The sequence below is a fragment of the Mugil cephalus genome, chromosome 8 (assembly GCF_022458985.1).
Source record: "Mugil cephalus isolate CIBA_MC_2020 chromosome 8, CIBA_Mcephalus_1.1, whole genome shotgun sequence".
In the NCBI taxonomy this organism is placed as follows: domain Eukaryota; kingdom Metazoa; phylum Chordata; class Actinopteri; order Mugiliformes; family Mugilidae; genus Mugil; species Mugil cephalus.
Genome location: NC_061777.1, coordinates 8,601,279 through 8,618,631, shown reverse-complemented (window position 1 = coordinate 8,618,631; position 17,353 = coordinate 8,601,279).

Below are 17,353 nucleotides of genomic sequence, written 5' to 3'. Positions count from 1 at the left end.
CATCTCCGTATACATTCACCCTCCCCCACGCACATGAACTCGCACCAAACCCTCACTTTGCAATTTGCGCAGATACACGCTTGCACATATACACACACCTCGTGTTCGCTCTGCCTCTCCCCTTCCCTCAGAGGCTTTTATCACTCTGTACCTGGGTCCCTTTCCAGATGTTAAGTGTCTTCCTGGCTGGAGGAGATAGCACGGAGAAGGCAGACACACATACGCACGGACACACACACACACTGAATGGAGATGTATGGTGGAGGAAAAGCCAATTTACAGTGAGACCACCAGAACGCCTTAATGGGAGTGAATGGAACAGACATATTTACACACACATACATACACTAAGATGCACTTTCACGCTAGTTTATACCTTGCTTTAATATAAACACATGCAGTATGTCTCACAATGAATTTAGATACAGTGTGTCTTTAGGTTTTTACACGACGCTCGACTTTATAGGCAATTGTGTGTGACTTTATGTAGCATTACGTTCATCTTTGTTCGATTTATTATCCCAGTTACTGAAATGGAGTGTGTTTTATTGCTAAAAATATATAAAAAAAGACACGCACACATACACTTCATAAAATCACTCCAGTGGTCCAGTGAGAGGGAGAGCAGATCCTTTAACACTCGCTCCCAACTCTCCCATAAAAATATCCAGATGAATGCAACGTGAACGTGAGAAAGAGTTCAGGGAAATGAAACAGGCCGAGAAATGGAATGAACCGAGATCGGGTTAAATGTCTCCTTCAAGTCTATTTTTGGCATCCTCACTTTTACTCAAACGGCTTACACCTTCATTTCTGCAGAATCTGAACGTTGGACAGGAAGCCTAGGAACTGGTTCTGGTTGAGTCAGTAACATTATGTGACATTATGTTCGCGGGAACTGCATAAAATATTCATACAGATTACATTTAATACAAGAGTGTGCTCCAAGCACTTTGTCAGTGCGTGCTTACTCTGGCATGAAGACAATGGCAACACACACCTGTTTGTTTCACCTGCTGCAACATGTGAACCATGTGCTGTATCATTGCTGGGAGTCGATCAACGACAAGAGCTTTTTCACGTTTGCACAAACCAGTGGATATGTTTTTTAATTTGCCGACTTCAGTAGCATTAACAGCGTCGTTCATGTTAAGTGCAAACACATGGATCTAAGCTTTGATTTCAACTGACCTTTCATCTGCCTGTCTATGAGTTTAGTCAAGAAGGCGAAGGTAAAAAAGTCCAGTTTATGACGCCTTGCCAGTGTCTCAGATTACTTGATGGTGTTCAAGGTTTACCACCTGCATGGTCACATGAATTTGGGTATTGGTGTAGTACGCATCCTGAAATATGTAGCTCCAGACATTACCTAAGGCTGAAAAAAGGGCATGTTTTACAAAAAAAAAAGAAAAGAAAAGAAAAAAAAGGTATTTTTGTGGTTGTTAACAAAATAAACATAGGTGAATCTATATTTTCATTCAGTGTGCACCAAAACGCCCTAAATCCAGGACTAATAGACAAAAAAATACTCTCTGCCATTAGACTGTTGCACAGTAACAATAACCCCCATGTGTATTCCCCAGTCCACCTACACCCAAGAGGCACATTTACACTACTATGGACACATTTGAACTGTTTACTTCTTCTTATTATTTTTTTTCTTTTTTTTTTTTTAAGTGCTGCTATTCACCACTGTCCTAATTAGCTGCTGTAGTTTTGTTTATTTTTATTCATCATTATACCGCTATAGTTTCTAGCTGCGTAACTGTATTTTGTTGTTTTTCACTGTTTTTCTTAAAATACACTAACATATACAATACTCACAAGTTTGGGAACATTTTCTCATTCATTTCAATGAGAATGTGTTTCCAAGCCTTTGACTGATAGTGTAGCTAGAATCACAAATGGGGGGAAAACACTTTGTACCACAGATGCAAATATAGCAATAAGTATATATCAAGATGTTTGGATCTATTAAAAAAGCCATTTTAAGAAAGCCCACAATATCAATGATACAGACAACCATTACTATTATGAAACACACATTTACTATAATTTGTCATATTGATTGAAACTCTTTAAAAGTAAAGTTCAGTATTATTAGCCTAAGTGCTTTGAGTAAAATATTGCGCCATTAAAGAAGGGTAATCTTCTAAATGAAACTGTCTCAGCATGATTATTGGTCTTGCAGTAGCCCCGAGGAGGCTGTCTGGAGACTCTGTCTGGTTAAGGGGCCCCGCGGGCAGACCTGAAGCCCTGAGAGGGGCCTTGCTCCCCGGGGATCATCTATGCATCCTCCAATCACTAAGTCAGCAGATGGTGAAGGACTGAGAAGTGACGGGCATGAAGTCATCTCTGAAAGCAACAACGATACGACTGAAAACATGGCCACACAGTAGAGCAACAATGAATAAAACATGGAGCTATGACTCCTGTTTGACTCCTCCGTGTTGGCATTTATAGTATAAAAAAAAAAAAAAAAAAAAAAAAAAAAAATCTCTGACAGAAGAATCTAGACGAGACTGGGTGGGTTTAGATGCAGTGGATAAACTGATATTTTTTTTATGTGGGCTGAGAGACGGATTATTATGAGACATCTCTGCTTTAACGCTCGGCAGCGGGGGGGAAAGAGTGACGGGGAAGACAAGCGGAGGAAAGAGTCTTTGAGCTGGAATCAAACCTGCAGTCCCCATGTACCCTTATACATGGAAGCATGAGGTCTGTTTTGTCAAAAAAAAATAAAAAAGTAAGAATTCTGCCTCAGCTGAGCAGAAATATTCAGATATTTTCCCCCCAGAAAACAGAAGACTGTGTGTGAATTAATAAGAGCAGTCTCTAACAGTAAAGCATGCACTTCTGGACGCCTTTATGTGAAACTATCAACACAGCAGGGAGACATGAGAGAAATAGGACTGATGGGATGTGTGCTAAATAAAATGGTTCTACCCTTTCTCTTCTTTTCAATTATTTATTAAGCCTATCCTCCATGTGCTTACGGGTAATTTGGTCCTGTAAATCGCGTCGTGATGTGGCCATTTTACCACAATCATACCCATCACCGACACAAATGAAATTGCTTTCTTGGTACTTTTAAAAAATCATAATGGACACAGAATAGGAGCTACAAAACAGAAAGGAAACAAAACAATATCTGTACTTGGACATGTTATTCAACCAGGGATTAATGCTACAAACGTGGCTCTGGGGATTTTGTTTGGTACAACAACCAGATTGAAAGACTGAAAGATGGGCTGCCATTATTTGGTTGTTTCTGCATTGAACGAAATGCTCTTTCGGCACGGCCCCGTATTTATTTAGCTGTGAAAGATACCTGTAATAACCCCTCCCTCACAAAGAGGCCACTCATGTAATATTTAGAAACTCCAGATCCGACCATTATCTGAAGGAAAACAATACGGGGTGCAGATGTTTGTCTTGTCGGGCAAACTCACAAATCCTCTTTTTCTGAGGAAACTACACAAATCCAAACAAGAATTAGTATGTTATTGTAAAATGGAAAGAAGGAAGTTAAAAAAAAAGATTTGTTTGTAGACATAAAAATGCTCCCTCAACCCCGTCCCATTTTTTTTTCGTTGTGAAAGGCCTGCAGGAGTCATTTCTCTGTCTAGTCTGGACGAACAAGGAACGAGATGGAGACTGAATTCACTGAATCACGACGGACCAGATTGCAAAGTAAATCCTGTATTAATGATGAAAAATGTTAACATGTTTTTAAACTGCTGTTCAATATTTTCCGTAAGTGACGCTAAGCGGAGCACACACATGTAAACAGATAAGTCTGGCACACCGGCGTAGAAACACATTAAACAGCTGACAGGAAAATGCACACCAGCGCATCAGCATGCACTCCTTTGGGTTTCACACATGGCTCCTGCACATGCTGCACATTAGTCGACAGATCACACGATTACGGTAGTTCACACTGGTTGAATGAGGGGGGGTAATCATGCATGCTGCAAAGTGTTTTCCATCATTGTATTACTTGCAGGGCACACATCTGCTAAGCCTGAGAGAACAAATAGCTGCTTCTGAAATATTCTATCAGACACGCGCGCACACATGGGCGCAGGTTCAGAGCGAGGCACTGAGTTATGTTTACCCCTCTGAGACAAGCTCATTTCCAACAAATGCAGAGCAGCTTTTACCGTCTCTCACACAGTTCACGATCGTCTAAATATTGTGACAAGTGCGCGAAGAGGGCCGCGGCACAGTAGCGCTGATGGATGGGGCGAGGCTCAGAGAATCCTTCTTCCGCATATTTGGTTATGAAAAACTCAGATGCTCGCACACACACACACACACACACACACACACAAATGCAGCTTCTCACCCCACTGAACGGCCTGTTCACGTGTGATAAATTTATAACCACTGAATGCAAAAGAAGATGACTTGATTATATGTGACGCCAGCGTGTGTTGCTTTGATCTAATGATGGAACGGCAGAATCCGCCCAGTGTAATTCAGTTCAACCACACATTTGTCTTCGTCGATTTTGCGCCAAGTGATCTGTGGAGTTTTTCTGCTTTCACCGCCGCTACCACTCAATTAACTGACTTTTTAGAGGAAGAAATACTATTAGCATGCAACTAAACTGCTGCCCGAGAATGAAAAATAATACACATTGACATAATAGCTAGTTTTTGAAGACCAGTGTGTGGACTTTGGGTGGATCCATCGTTGTACAATCACCTGCAGCTATATGAGTCTTTCTGCAGAGGGAGCAGGGTAAAGTTTCTACAGCAGCCAAGAATAGACAAACTAAACCCTGACTCTAGAAAGGGTCTTTAGCAATTGAGCTGTTAGGAAGGGATCTTCATTTACTTACAATCAGCAGCCAACAGCCCAATTTCCACACAAACTCTAACGTGTAGCTGAAATGCAACTAAGCATCACACTGTAAACTCGCTAACTTGTATAGTTGCGTTACGTTGCACATAAAATCTACAGCTAAGTTGAGCCAACTTCAAACTTTTCAGATCAAACTTTAAACCTATTAAGGTATCTGATCAAGTAATGTAGTTTTATTTTAGTGTGGCTCTCCATTTATGAGTAAAGATCTATCATTCACTTACAACCTTTGGGTGCGCACCTTGACGTACACTGACGTCATCAACGTCATGACGTAGCACCTTAACCGACGTTCTCAAAAAATGCAGCAGCCATATTGGATTTTTCCGACGTGAGCAGAGACAGCTGAGCCAGCCTATGGCCAGCAATAGTAAGCACAGTTAAAACTCGTCAGAACTTCTTTGTTTGTTGTAACATCATAAGGATATCATAGTGGATAAAATGTTCTTAGTGCTATTTTTACTTTCGGGACAATGTGTGAAGTGCTGCAGTTTTCCCATCTTCTCGTGCCCCCTTTTTTTTTTGATTGCAGCTAAGTTTGACTTAAAGAAATAATGCTTACATTAGCCGGCTCTAGTAGAACAAAATCCCTGAAAATTTTTCAAAGTTTGAGGGGGAGGGGATAACGTTGCTCCGTTTTAGTGTTACCGGCTGCTTCTCCATCTCTGCAGTTTTCGAACTGATAGTTTTGGATCAATAAAGATAAAAGCACAATGGGCAAAGACTGGCTGAGGAGGTTGTACTTTGTACTTCGGTGAAATTTTGGCAAAACTTTCAGCCGACTGGCAAAAAACACACAGCGCCAACTAGTGTTTGGGAGGCGTCTTTACGGAGCGAGCCAGACTGACGAGCACACAAGTATAAATGGGTCACACACCGGCGTGCGTGTGCAAGTTATGGCATCTAGTGCTGCAGAGATATAAACTGCACTTAAGTCATCACAACAAAATACCTCATCTCCCCCCTAAGTAAAAAATCCGTACACATACAAATTCCTCAAGTCCTCTCCCGTCCAACATACACTGAGAGACAGATGGTGTGAGCGCACAAACAGACATGTAACCTTACCAAAATCCCATGATGCTACTAAAGCACTTGCAGGTATTCACTTGAGTAGACACTCTCAATTACACCCACACACACCACTTAATCCACGCACTTGGCACAGGAGTTGCCTTGTGCAGAGGCCCGGTGAAGAAGTCACCCGCTGGCTGCTCAGAGAAAAAAAGGCTCGTCACTTGCTCCTACAAAGACACATGCACAAAATGTCAAGCACACATGTCACATAATTAATTATGGACTAGGCCTCACAGAGTGAATGAAGGAAATCTGACGGCCCATCCCCTCTTCTCTCTCAGTAACAAACGCTTGAGTTTCACAGCGAAAGAATACACCCCTATGAATTGTTAACTAAACCTCTATCAATAAGCAAACAGAGCAATAAATAAACCATTAAGCAAAGCAACGTGCTGGCAAGCAGGCAGGCGGAGACGATGCGTCGAAGTGTCCCATTTGCCAGTGGGTCTTTTTTTTGTGTCTGCCCGAGATATTCTTCACAACAATGCATGCAATGATAAACTTGAGTCGTTGTTGATTGTGGAACGAGTGCAGGGATTTAGAGGGTGATTTACGGGAGAAAACATCGGGGGAAGGCAGGCTGGAAGGAGACAAAGACAGTCTGGAGGACAGTGGATTCCTGTATGCTAATGCATACGGAGAAATGTGCAGCTCCAATAGGATTTTCTCTGCGGAGTCCAAGGTACTGGGATTTGGGAAACAGGATTAGCCGCTGTGTAATAATGTGCATGTGATGGGGGCAAGCTGCTCAGAAGAGTCAGCCCATGTGGTGTGTGTTGTTTTGTGTAAGTGTGTGTGTGTGTGTGTGTGTGTGCGTGCGTGTGGTGTGAGGGGTTGAAGAGAGCAGTCAGAGGGATTAGGAAGGTCCTGAGGATGTAATGTTCCTCTTCATTTCCCTTATTCTGAGTATACAGATTTGTCCAGTTTTAGGGTCGTGGGCTGTAATGAAACATGGATGAGGATGGCTGGGTTACCAGGTGTCCGTGTGTATTCTCTCAGCTTCATACACTCATCAGGCATAACATTACGACCACCTTCCTAACATTGTGCAGGTCTCACTTGTGCCTCCAAAAAGACTTGTGAATAATCAGAGTATGGACACGAGCCTTGTGAGGGTGTCCTGTGGTGCCTGGAAACAGGATGTTGTTAGTTTTTCTCTCTATCGGTTGAAGCATAATAAAACTCCAAACATTGTGTTGCCAGGCTGTAAAAATCCAATTAAATATGAAAAATGTTATACTGTAGAGGCCACACACCACTGACAGGTTTTTCTTCCTTTGACTTTAAGTGCACTTTAACCCATTTAACAGAGACACGCGGTTAGAACACCAAGCATTAATTATACGGCGAGACATATCATGTGGTTCTTCAAGTGGCATCACAGCTGCAAAAATCACAAGGAAAAAGGAGACGCGTCTGTTAGAAATCATATATTCAAAGGGTGAAAGCAGAGTGGCTAGTTTCATTAAGCACTCATTGCAATGATATATAATGGAATTGCGACAGGCGCTAATAGAATTAATAACTCTCTGAAGCATCTATATATACACACCTATAAAAAGCAAGAGTTCAGCCAAAGAACTTTGAGTCCAACTCAAAGCTGGGCTGAGATTTAGGAGACAAACGGTTCCAGCTCTTGACCTTTGCATGTTGCTGCCTTCTCCTCATATCTGTCTCCATTAAAAACAACTCACTTCAACAGACATTCGTGGAAGAATTGTAATCTAAAACACAAACATCACCTTACTCTCGGCCTCTCTTTTCATATTTCTGTTTACCTTCACCCTTGCAGTAGAGATGGAATTTGATATTACTTCATTTTCACCTCAAGATGCCCACAGATCAACAAATCCAGGCGTAAGGAAAATAAAACTAGATGAGTGGAGGGAACAAATAGAGGCTCGTCAGTTTGCATTACTGCGGTCAACACAATAGTAACACAGTTGTCCCTGGATCCCCTCTACTTCTGCCTTGCTCTGTGGTTCATTTAATATCACTGCTGGAAAAAAGAAAAAAAAAGAAATGCATTTTCTCAGACAGTATAATTCACTGAAGAATACAGATGCCCAGATGCTTAAAGGCCGAACCTCTGATGTGGATTTTCCAGGGCCTTCCCCCACACTGGTGCCCTGATAACTCAGTCCCATTATTCTCATTCATCCCCAAGGCCAATGCATGCATACGTTCAATCACAATTTTGTAACACAAAGAAATAAAGAAAGCCCTCACATCTGAATGTAGACTCCAGAAATATTAGGCTTTTTCCTTGATATCTGTCTTGAAGGAACAATCAAAATCAAAATGATTATCAGTTGAACAATAAGTGATATGCCGACTCTTCACAACTAAAAATATCAAAGATGGGATTTCGGCCTTAAAGAGGAAGCCAGACCTTGTGGATCTGTTCCTTTTAAAGAGCCGTAAAATGTGGACCAGAATCATTCAAACTATATTCTGTTGGTGGGCTATCTGACTTTTATTATTCTGAAATAGACACTTTATTTACTGTGTGGAAAATTTGGTAAAGACGCTTGGGAGGGAGCTGAGCTCACCTTTATAGGTGCTTCACCGCAGCCTGACGTGTACGTCCTCAGAAATGTAGCTGCGCACCATGCTGGCACAGACCGCAAGAGCTGTGATTGGTCCCCTTTAAAGTTGCATGTTTCCACTTTAGTATTACCAGCTGCTTCTCCATCCCCACAAATTTCGAACTGATTGTCTTGGATCAATAAAGATGGAGCACATCAAGGAAAGGTTAAATGAGGACGTTCGGAGACACAAACATTTGTATGACTCATCTTGATGAAACATAGTGTACGTGCGGCGACTGCTGCAGTACCTTAAATGAGTCTTTATGCCTCAATAGCATTCTGGCAAATATCACACTTTGGCGTTTTTGTCATCACAAAGGCTCATTTCCATTGGGTGAAACACACACACAAAAAAAAAAAACAACGTGTCACAACTGTGACTTGGTTCCTGACGTTTGTTTTAAAGAGCTGTTCAATAGATTCCATTCGTTGGTGAATGTCACAAATGTAGAAAAATATGCTCTTCAAAACTAGGCCCCTATTTGTATACAGACTGTAAACAGAACGATTCATTACGTGGTTCCTCGCCTTGGTTCTTCTGTTTATTTTGGTGTTCATAAATAAATATCAAGTTCTCTATTCCCTTTGGTAGAGCTGAGAACAAGGTCAGATGAGAGTATACAGTAGTTGTTGTAGTAGTACTTTGTTTTCTTTGCCAGCCAGACATTGAAAACAGGTTCTAGTACATAGTCTGTATCTCTAACTGAAGAATAAATGTGAAGAAAACATAGTGTTGTATATTACTTTTTGTGACATTTCCTGCCTCTGGATGTGTATACGGAAGCTTATAAAATCATTATTAATATAAATAAGTCATTTATCCTAACGGAAGAGTCATGTAACAAAAATACGTGGCGTAAGAAGACCTGGCAGGCTGAGCCGGAAGGGAAGTAATCCCCTGACGGAAAACTTAATTCCATATCCATAACTCCAGGACACCTGTGTTGAATTGGCTGAATTGGTTTGTAACACACCATGTTCACTGAACTAGGGAGCAGAACTCCCCCATCAGGTTCAACACAAGCCCAACTACGGCTACAACCTAGCCAGAAGGCTGTAACAGTCAGTCATCTCTCTGTCCTACTTTCCCTCTTTTCATCCTCCTCCTCCCCTCATATCTTCCCACCCTGTAACTCCATCCCTCCGTTCCACTCCTCCATCTCAGAAGCGAAATGGCTGCACTGGTCTGATTGCTTTTAGGTGCCGTCGATAAAAAAATAATAAAATAAAATAAAATAAAAAACACTTTCTGGATGTATCTTAGAATATTCAGTAGCAGCCTGAAAGCTGTTCTGGCTGGGTTAAATCATCGGATTTCACAAATCGCTCTTGATAGGAGAGACACTTATTTGCCGAGCCATAACATTCACAAGTTCCCATTTTACATATGCAGTGTTTAAATATGCAAAAAGAAATGTGGAAATAAAAAGCCAGGAGGATATGAAAGAGCCTCTGTGAAACTGATAGATCCCAGGTTGAATTTGTTACAAAATCAAACAAGCTTCTACTTTTCTACCATTTTCTCAAGCCATTTCCCTATCGCTGTCGGCAACTGCGGCGGGGCAGGGAGAGCAGGAAAGCCAATAAAGGAAGGGAAAGGAAAGGCCTGCAAGGTATATAAATTTGGTAACTTCACAATCATTTAAAGTTATTTCTTCTAAAACAGGTCAGCCGCAGTTGAGCCTTCCTTTTCAGACAGATGGAGTCATGGGTGCAAAAAAAAAAGGAAAAAGTGCTTGTGTGCATTGCCTTGAAACAAAAGGAAGAGGAGGCGTCTTTGTATGGTTATGTTTAGACACTCAGAGATACCTGGTTAACCTAAGGCAATGATTGTTGGTCTGATTAGATACTGAACAGGTCAGCAGCCTCTTTGAAGGATCAAACATAAAGCTCCTTTCCTTTTGAAACATTCAAATTGAACATGTTTTTTGCTTAGACTTAACAAAATATGTAGGATAGGGTCAAAATCCCGGTCTTTGATGTTAGTCCATCCATCTATCTTTACTAATGTAGTACATTTTTGGTAAACATACACCAATCGGGCATAACATTATGACCACCTTCCTAATATTGTGTAGGTCTCCCTTGTGAGTTCAAAACAGTTCTGAATTGGGTCCTATGGGTGGAGGGGAGGGGCCCTTTTACGTGGATGCCTGTAACATCCACATGAGCTAAGTGCCATCCGTGTGAATGCCAGGTCCGAAAGTTTCCCAGCGGAACACTGAATTGTTACAAGATGGCCAATGTTATTTACTTTCCCTGTCAGTGGTTTTAATGTTGTGGCTGATCGGTTTACATTAAGCGCCGTGGCACTCAGTAGTTGTCAGGAGAGCACACACACACACGCACACAAAGACACACAAACAGTGAGAAGGACAGCATCGTAGACCAACGGAGACAGGGGTAGCAGGTGAAGAAGGCAGAAAGAAACACAAAAAGTGACAGACACTAACCAACATGTAAGAGAATGGAAGAACAGAGGAGGAGGGTAGCGAGCTCCACCGGTTTCAAACTTGTGTAGAGGAACGCCGCGCCCTCTCTTCCGAGACTGTTTGTATGACTCCTGCAGACATCCCGCACCACCTCGCCTAGGACATCGCAGCACAGCGCCGTGCTTCACTTCTTGTAAGAGTGAAAACAAAAGTAAAGACAGGGACAGGCTAGGCTACGACAACACACAAAATTCAGGGGGAAAAATACAAATAAATAACAATGGCACCTTAAAACTACAAGGTAAAAATGTGGAATTAAATCCTTGCTTAGATGAAAGCAACAGCAGAGACCACAGTAAAATGGAACAGAACAGAAGAATAAAAAAATGTCCCTGCAACCACAACACGACTGCAGGCTGCCTTTAGGTCCAGAATCATATGCAAACGTTCATCACGACAGAATTAATATAACCACAACAGTGAACAATGGACGCCACATATGCCACAGTATCTGGCACAGCTACACACCGAGGACAAAGGGACAACGAAAGAGTGAGAAAGGAAGGACAAGTCACGAACATGAGAAATTAAGCTACGGCTTGGACACAACATGGGGACGGGGAGGGCTAACGAGTGTGGGAGAAGGAGGCAGGGCAATAGGGGTAAAAGACGGCCACAATAGTACAACAGGGGAGACAGGGAGAGTCCAGTGCGGGTTGACAGTGCTGTCATGTCTTGGCGGTGCCAGCTGGGCCCTAGAGATGCCTTGAGGAGACACTGCTACTCAGAATGTGAGCCTCTTTGTGTGGAACCACAACAGAGGAAACATCCACAGCTTTTTTTTTTTTTTTTGGTGGGAGATAAAGGAAGGAGTATTCCCACAAGTATTTTAGAAATATACAAAGTCTCCAACTGGATTTAACCTATACTCCGGCACTGAGAGGTGATTGGCCAAGGGTCATACGCGGTTTAGGTTTCTGCGTCAACTTCACGCCACAGCTACGACGACAGTCCAATGATAGTCCACATGGTAGTAACGTGTTTCCACTTTAGTATTAATGGCTGCTTCTCCATCTTCACAATTTTTGTTAACTGTCTTAACTGAGGAGGTTCGAAGATACAAATATTTGTATGACTTTGGCCATAACATTTCGGTCGTTGAAAGTGAAGCAGGAAATAGAAACTAAAATTAAGCCAACTAAATAAACGGCTAAATAGACACAGCGCAGACTGGCGTTTTTACAGAGTAAGCCAGACGTAGGCTATGTGTTTAGATTATAGCATCTAATCCCACCACACTCTAAATAAGCCTTAAAGGGATACGCCACCACTATATGAAATTCAGTCACTCACTATATTCCCCAGTTTCCGTCAACACACTGGTGTGACTGGTTTTCAGGTGCAGCGTGGTGTCTTTGCGCCTGGCAGCTCTGCTTTGCCGGAACATAGTCCCAAGTATCTGCTTAGGCAATCCGTTAGGCAATTCTTGAGTTTATTTATCACTTTTGTGAACAAGGGGCTAATTGGCAACTCTACATCACGACACCTATGCTAAGCTAAAGCTAACAGCTCCGCAGCCAGGTTAGGACAATGATTCAAAAACGTTTGTTTTTTTTTGTCACTTATCCAACTCTGGGGAAAACTTTGACTGTAAATTTGTCAAAGGAGTGGTGTATCCTTTTAACACAGATAAAAAATTATAGCACAAGAAGAAATGGGATAACTTCAATGCATCCACAGAAGCTGAGCTAAAGATGAATTTCTACAAAAGTGCACATGCAGGAGTTCATTTCACAACCTGATGCCAACTGCAATATGTGCTCCACCAGTATATATACTCGTCCAAACAGACAGAAAAGTGAAAATAAACATTTCTCCTGCCACAGTAGCAAACTTCCTTCATTTGGGCCAGGTGCACTTTGCCCGCGCCAAGGTCAGCTCCATAATGTTGTATTGCGAGATCAAAACTGCAACTTGTTTTTTGGAAAATCTGCCCATCTGGCTAAGCATCACCGGCTGGCAGCAAGATGAAAAGATGACTCACAGAAATAATGTTGGGAATGAGGCAAAAGCAAACGATGTGAATCATGAGTAAGGCCTGGCAGGTCCTGGTTGGCTTTAAAATGGAAACCAGACAACACCAAGCCAGACTAGGCCGAGTGCCACCTAGGGCAGTGTGCCTATTCATTTTGCCAACAGTGCAGCCAGCTAGGCAAAGCATGGAATCAGAAACACAGAGAGAGAAAGATGAGTTAGAGGAAGACATCATGGTCATTTTGGGTTTGAAAGAGCAAAGCCTGGGGGGGAGAAACAATTTAAAGAAGAGGGAGGGAAAGAAGGACAAGAAGTAAGTTTTGAAAGGAGATAACGTGATATCTGCTGGAAGGTAGGGCAGCAACAGTTGTATGACCTTTGAAAGAAGAAGCCTTTGTAGTGGTGGTGCCTATGCTATGTAAACTTTATCTCCATTTGTGTCTTATTCTTCTTCATCTGTAAAGTTTTACAGTGCTTTCAACCACTTCTCTACACCAGGCTGCTGTAATTGTATCCTGGCACAGTGGTCACACTCAGTTCTTATCACACAAAACTGCAATTTCCTGCAAACCAAAAAAGCATCAAGAATTTCCCGAAAATTTCCTCCAATCTGTTTCAGCCTCAGCTAACAATTTGCAAGGTATGGATGAAGGATGAGTCCTATTGAGAGGGAGATACCTACAAGCATCAATAGCGAGGAGAACAACTTGAAGGAGCAGTGTCTCTCTGCAAACCTTGTTGAAAGACATGACACCTGGAAAAATACTAATAAGAAATTGCAGAAGGAGAAGAAAGGCCCAAAGGAAAGAAAGAAAAAAGAAAGCTTGAATGAAAGGGACAAAGAACTGAAGGAGGCAAAGAAAAGCTTTGGCAGGAGTAGCAGCTGAAAATTGAAATAATAGAGGCAGAGAGGCAAAGATAAGGAGAAAGACAGAGAAAGATAAAGACAGAAAGAAGCGGAGAAGACACAAGAAAGACACAAAGAGACTGATTTGTTATTTATTTCTACTTATTATTTTATTATTATCATTGTAGAAATTCTCCTATTATTTGGGGCTCCTTTAAAATTACGGGAACTGGTGATGTCACTGGATCTCTGAAGATTTACAAGAGGTTTCACGTTGGATTACTTTAATCCAAAGGTGGCAACATGGAGGTACTGTGGTAGATTCAGAAGATTAGTCAATCTTCATTCAGCTAGTGTCCTATTGCAGAAACATGGCAGATTGTTCCTGACACAACACAGTTTAATTGTGATGACGTTTTCTATTAGCCTCTCATATCTCGAACATAGTGAACAGTATCTCTGCTGTATGTGCAGTTTAATACAGTTGTTCCTCTTTTACAAAAGAGACTCGTGATCGTGCCTCCTTTTGTTGTTTGAGGGCAGCCATTGTCTTACAAGCACAGAGATGCATGGAGACCAGGCTCATGAACTTACTGTATGCACAGACAAACACCCAGTTGTCCCCTACAGCATTCCCATGCACGCAACAACATTTCCCGGTGCGATTCCCCAAACATGACGTAGGGCTAATTCACCTATGCGCTTCCATTAACGATTGTGTAACAACACATTTGATTTATTTGATTGAAAAAATTGACAAAAATCTCATGTCTCTCATGGGAGTAGACCAAAACTTTGCTAAGCTGCTCACAGCCCTGGAACTTCTACAGTGACACAGTCTGACAGGTCGCCCACTGACAAAATAGGGCGTGACAGGCAGCTACATCAATGTCATTGTGTAAATTAGTGAGGCGACGCAGCATTCCTGTTCCCATTGAAGCCGGGTCGACACTTTCACTCAACATCTGCAGTTTAAAAAGGCACTTAAAAAACCTGTCTTAATATGAGAGATTATGGAAACGATGTGGGGGAGTTTGCAGCCAGGTTGTCCTCCTGTAGAGGCAGCTGGACACGGTGACAGTAAGGGACTAGTGGTCAAACCCGGAAGTGCTGGAGTGTCACATGCCTGTCTTGGTTGGTCTTGGGTCTATTTAAATTAAGAAACTGGTTTGTGATTACACCTCTATTTTTTGGGTTTCCATACATCAACTGAGTGTATTTCAGTCATAAATAATAATAATAAAAAGCAACAATTTACACAAAAACACTTCAGTTACTTTGCTTGGTCACACCAGCATGTAATAGGTTCACTTCAATATAATTGCCTCAATTTATTATTTAGTATTCACTAAGATTTTTTTTTTTTTTAACTAAGCTGGCTGAAGGGTGTGAAATTGAGAAAGCATCAAACTTTATGTAACCCCGTTCAATAGAGATTGCTCGTTTATGTCAACCATGCCTCCGATTGGTCACATCCAATGGTGAATTGTGAACAAAGTCACTAAGATCTCTTATCACCAGTCAGTTTCCTTTACCCCATATGAGTAGCTCAAACTCTAGAATCATTATCCTCATTTAAAAAAGGCTTCCCTATCTGAATTACATGAGCCTGGAGGGGATTTTAGAAAAGAAAAATCTGTTTTGACTGGTGGAAACACTTAACGTGGAAGGCATGAGTTACTAAAAACAAAGACGATAATTCATTCACATTTGTGAGCGAACACTGGGTCCAATTGTTTGCTGGCTTTTGTGAATCGTATAACTCAGCTATCAGTGCCACTGTGCCCCAGCTCTGTCAGCACTAAAGGACCACAACCACATACTGATGTAAGTCCATTAGAGACTTATTAAAGCTAAGAAAAAAAAAAAAAAAAAAAAAGGGTGGTGAGAGGGGGGATAAGTCTGCTTCACAAAAACAAACTGTGTATGTTTGTGTGGTGCCCGGCTAAACCTGGTTTGCCTCATGACACACACCAGAGGATGTAAACAGCTTTGACAAGTACACCAAGAGACCCAACTCACCAGGCATAAATTTGCACACAGACACACAATCTTGCCTATTGCTCTCATTAGGACTCCGTGTGCAGCTTTCTGCCGGATCTCCGTGTGAGTCCCAGTGTGTGAGTCTCTTTTTTATCATCTTTTTTTTTTTTTTTTTTTTTTCCCAGGCAGCCATCTCCGATTGGCCTTGCCATCTGTTCTCCGTGCTGTGGAACACCGCGCTCCCTCTGGCTGCGGGCATTTTCACATGGTGGCAAAAATTGTCAATTGGAGTAAAAAAAAAAAAAAAAGAAAAGAAAAATAAATAAATAAATAAAAAAATGAAAAAGAAATGAGGACAGAAGGGGCTCAGGACATGGCCTTCAATGCGACAGTTAAGTCACCCAGTGAGTCATTCTCCATTTTTTAAACCAAGTTTCAGTTGTGTGCATCAGTAATTGTTGTGTGAATGTGTTGTGTAGTTAAGAGGGCTTTCATTTTCACATTCAAGACAATTTAGGATTAGGAGGAAATTGGTGGCAGCTGACAGTACAGTTCCCATAGTAAAGTTCATTCATTTTACAAGGTGGGAGTGATTGGTTTCGCTTACTTTGTATTTGGACGTTCATGCCGTCTCTACATGCTCAATATCCAGTTAACACACATGAGAGGCTTTCTGCAAGGAGATTGAAGAACAACAAAGTCATTTTTTAATTTTTTTTTTGGAATAATTTCAAATGCTCTCAAATCAAGGAGCTACTGTAGTCAAGAAACCTTCTCCAGGGGGATCCCGAGGTGTTTACAGACCAAGTAGAGCCTCTCCAATGAGCTCTCTGCACATCTCCCTGAAGGATGATTACCTTAACATTAAAAGTCAGGAACCGCTTCATCTGGCTCCTTCAAAATGTTTGAAAAAGCCTAAAAGCGAGCCCAGCAAAGACAGCTAACTTTTTTTTTTGTTTACCACTTCGCCAACAATTCTTTTCTTCTTCGTGAATTATTTACATGCACAGTTGTTCTTTAGGTCAACAGACAGGTAAGTAAAGGTTCAGCATGTTCTTCTTTCCTCCTCTGTTCCTCCTAAAAAAAAGGAATGGAGTAGATATGCAAGCAAGTGTGAAACTAAGTGTATACAGGTAAGAATGAGAAAACAGAGACAACTTCTCATGCGAACGTTCTCCAAAGTGATCAGCCAAATACTGTTGAATCAGTTGATATGCGGACTCTAAAAAACTATTCAAAGGACCTGTTTACAACCGATTAAATGCACTGACGCAATCCAAAAAAAATGAAATAAAAAAGTTACTGATTTAGAATAAACCTTTTTTGTAAATATGTTTTATTCATTTTCTTCCTGCAAGGATGGAAGGTCCTGAACACATGTACATCATATCAAATTACACATTCTGCTGCAATGGGTGTATGAGCTTTACCTGTGTTCCATCTTATTCATTATTAACAGGTTCCTGAAATCCAAATCCAAAAAAAGGCCTTCCATATCTAGAAAAAAAGAATGTGAG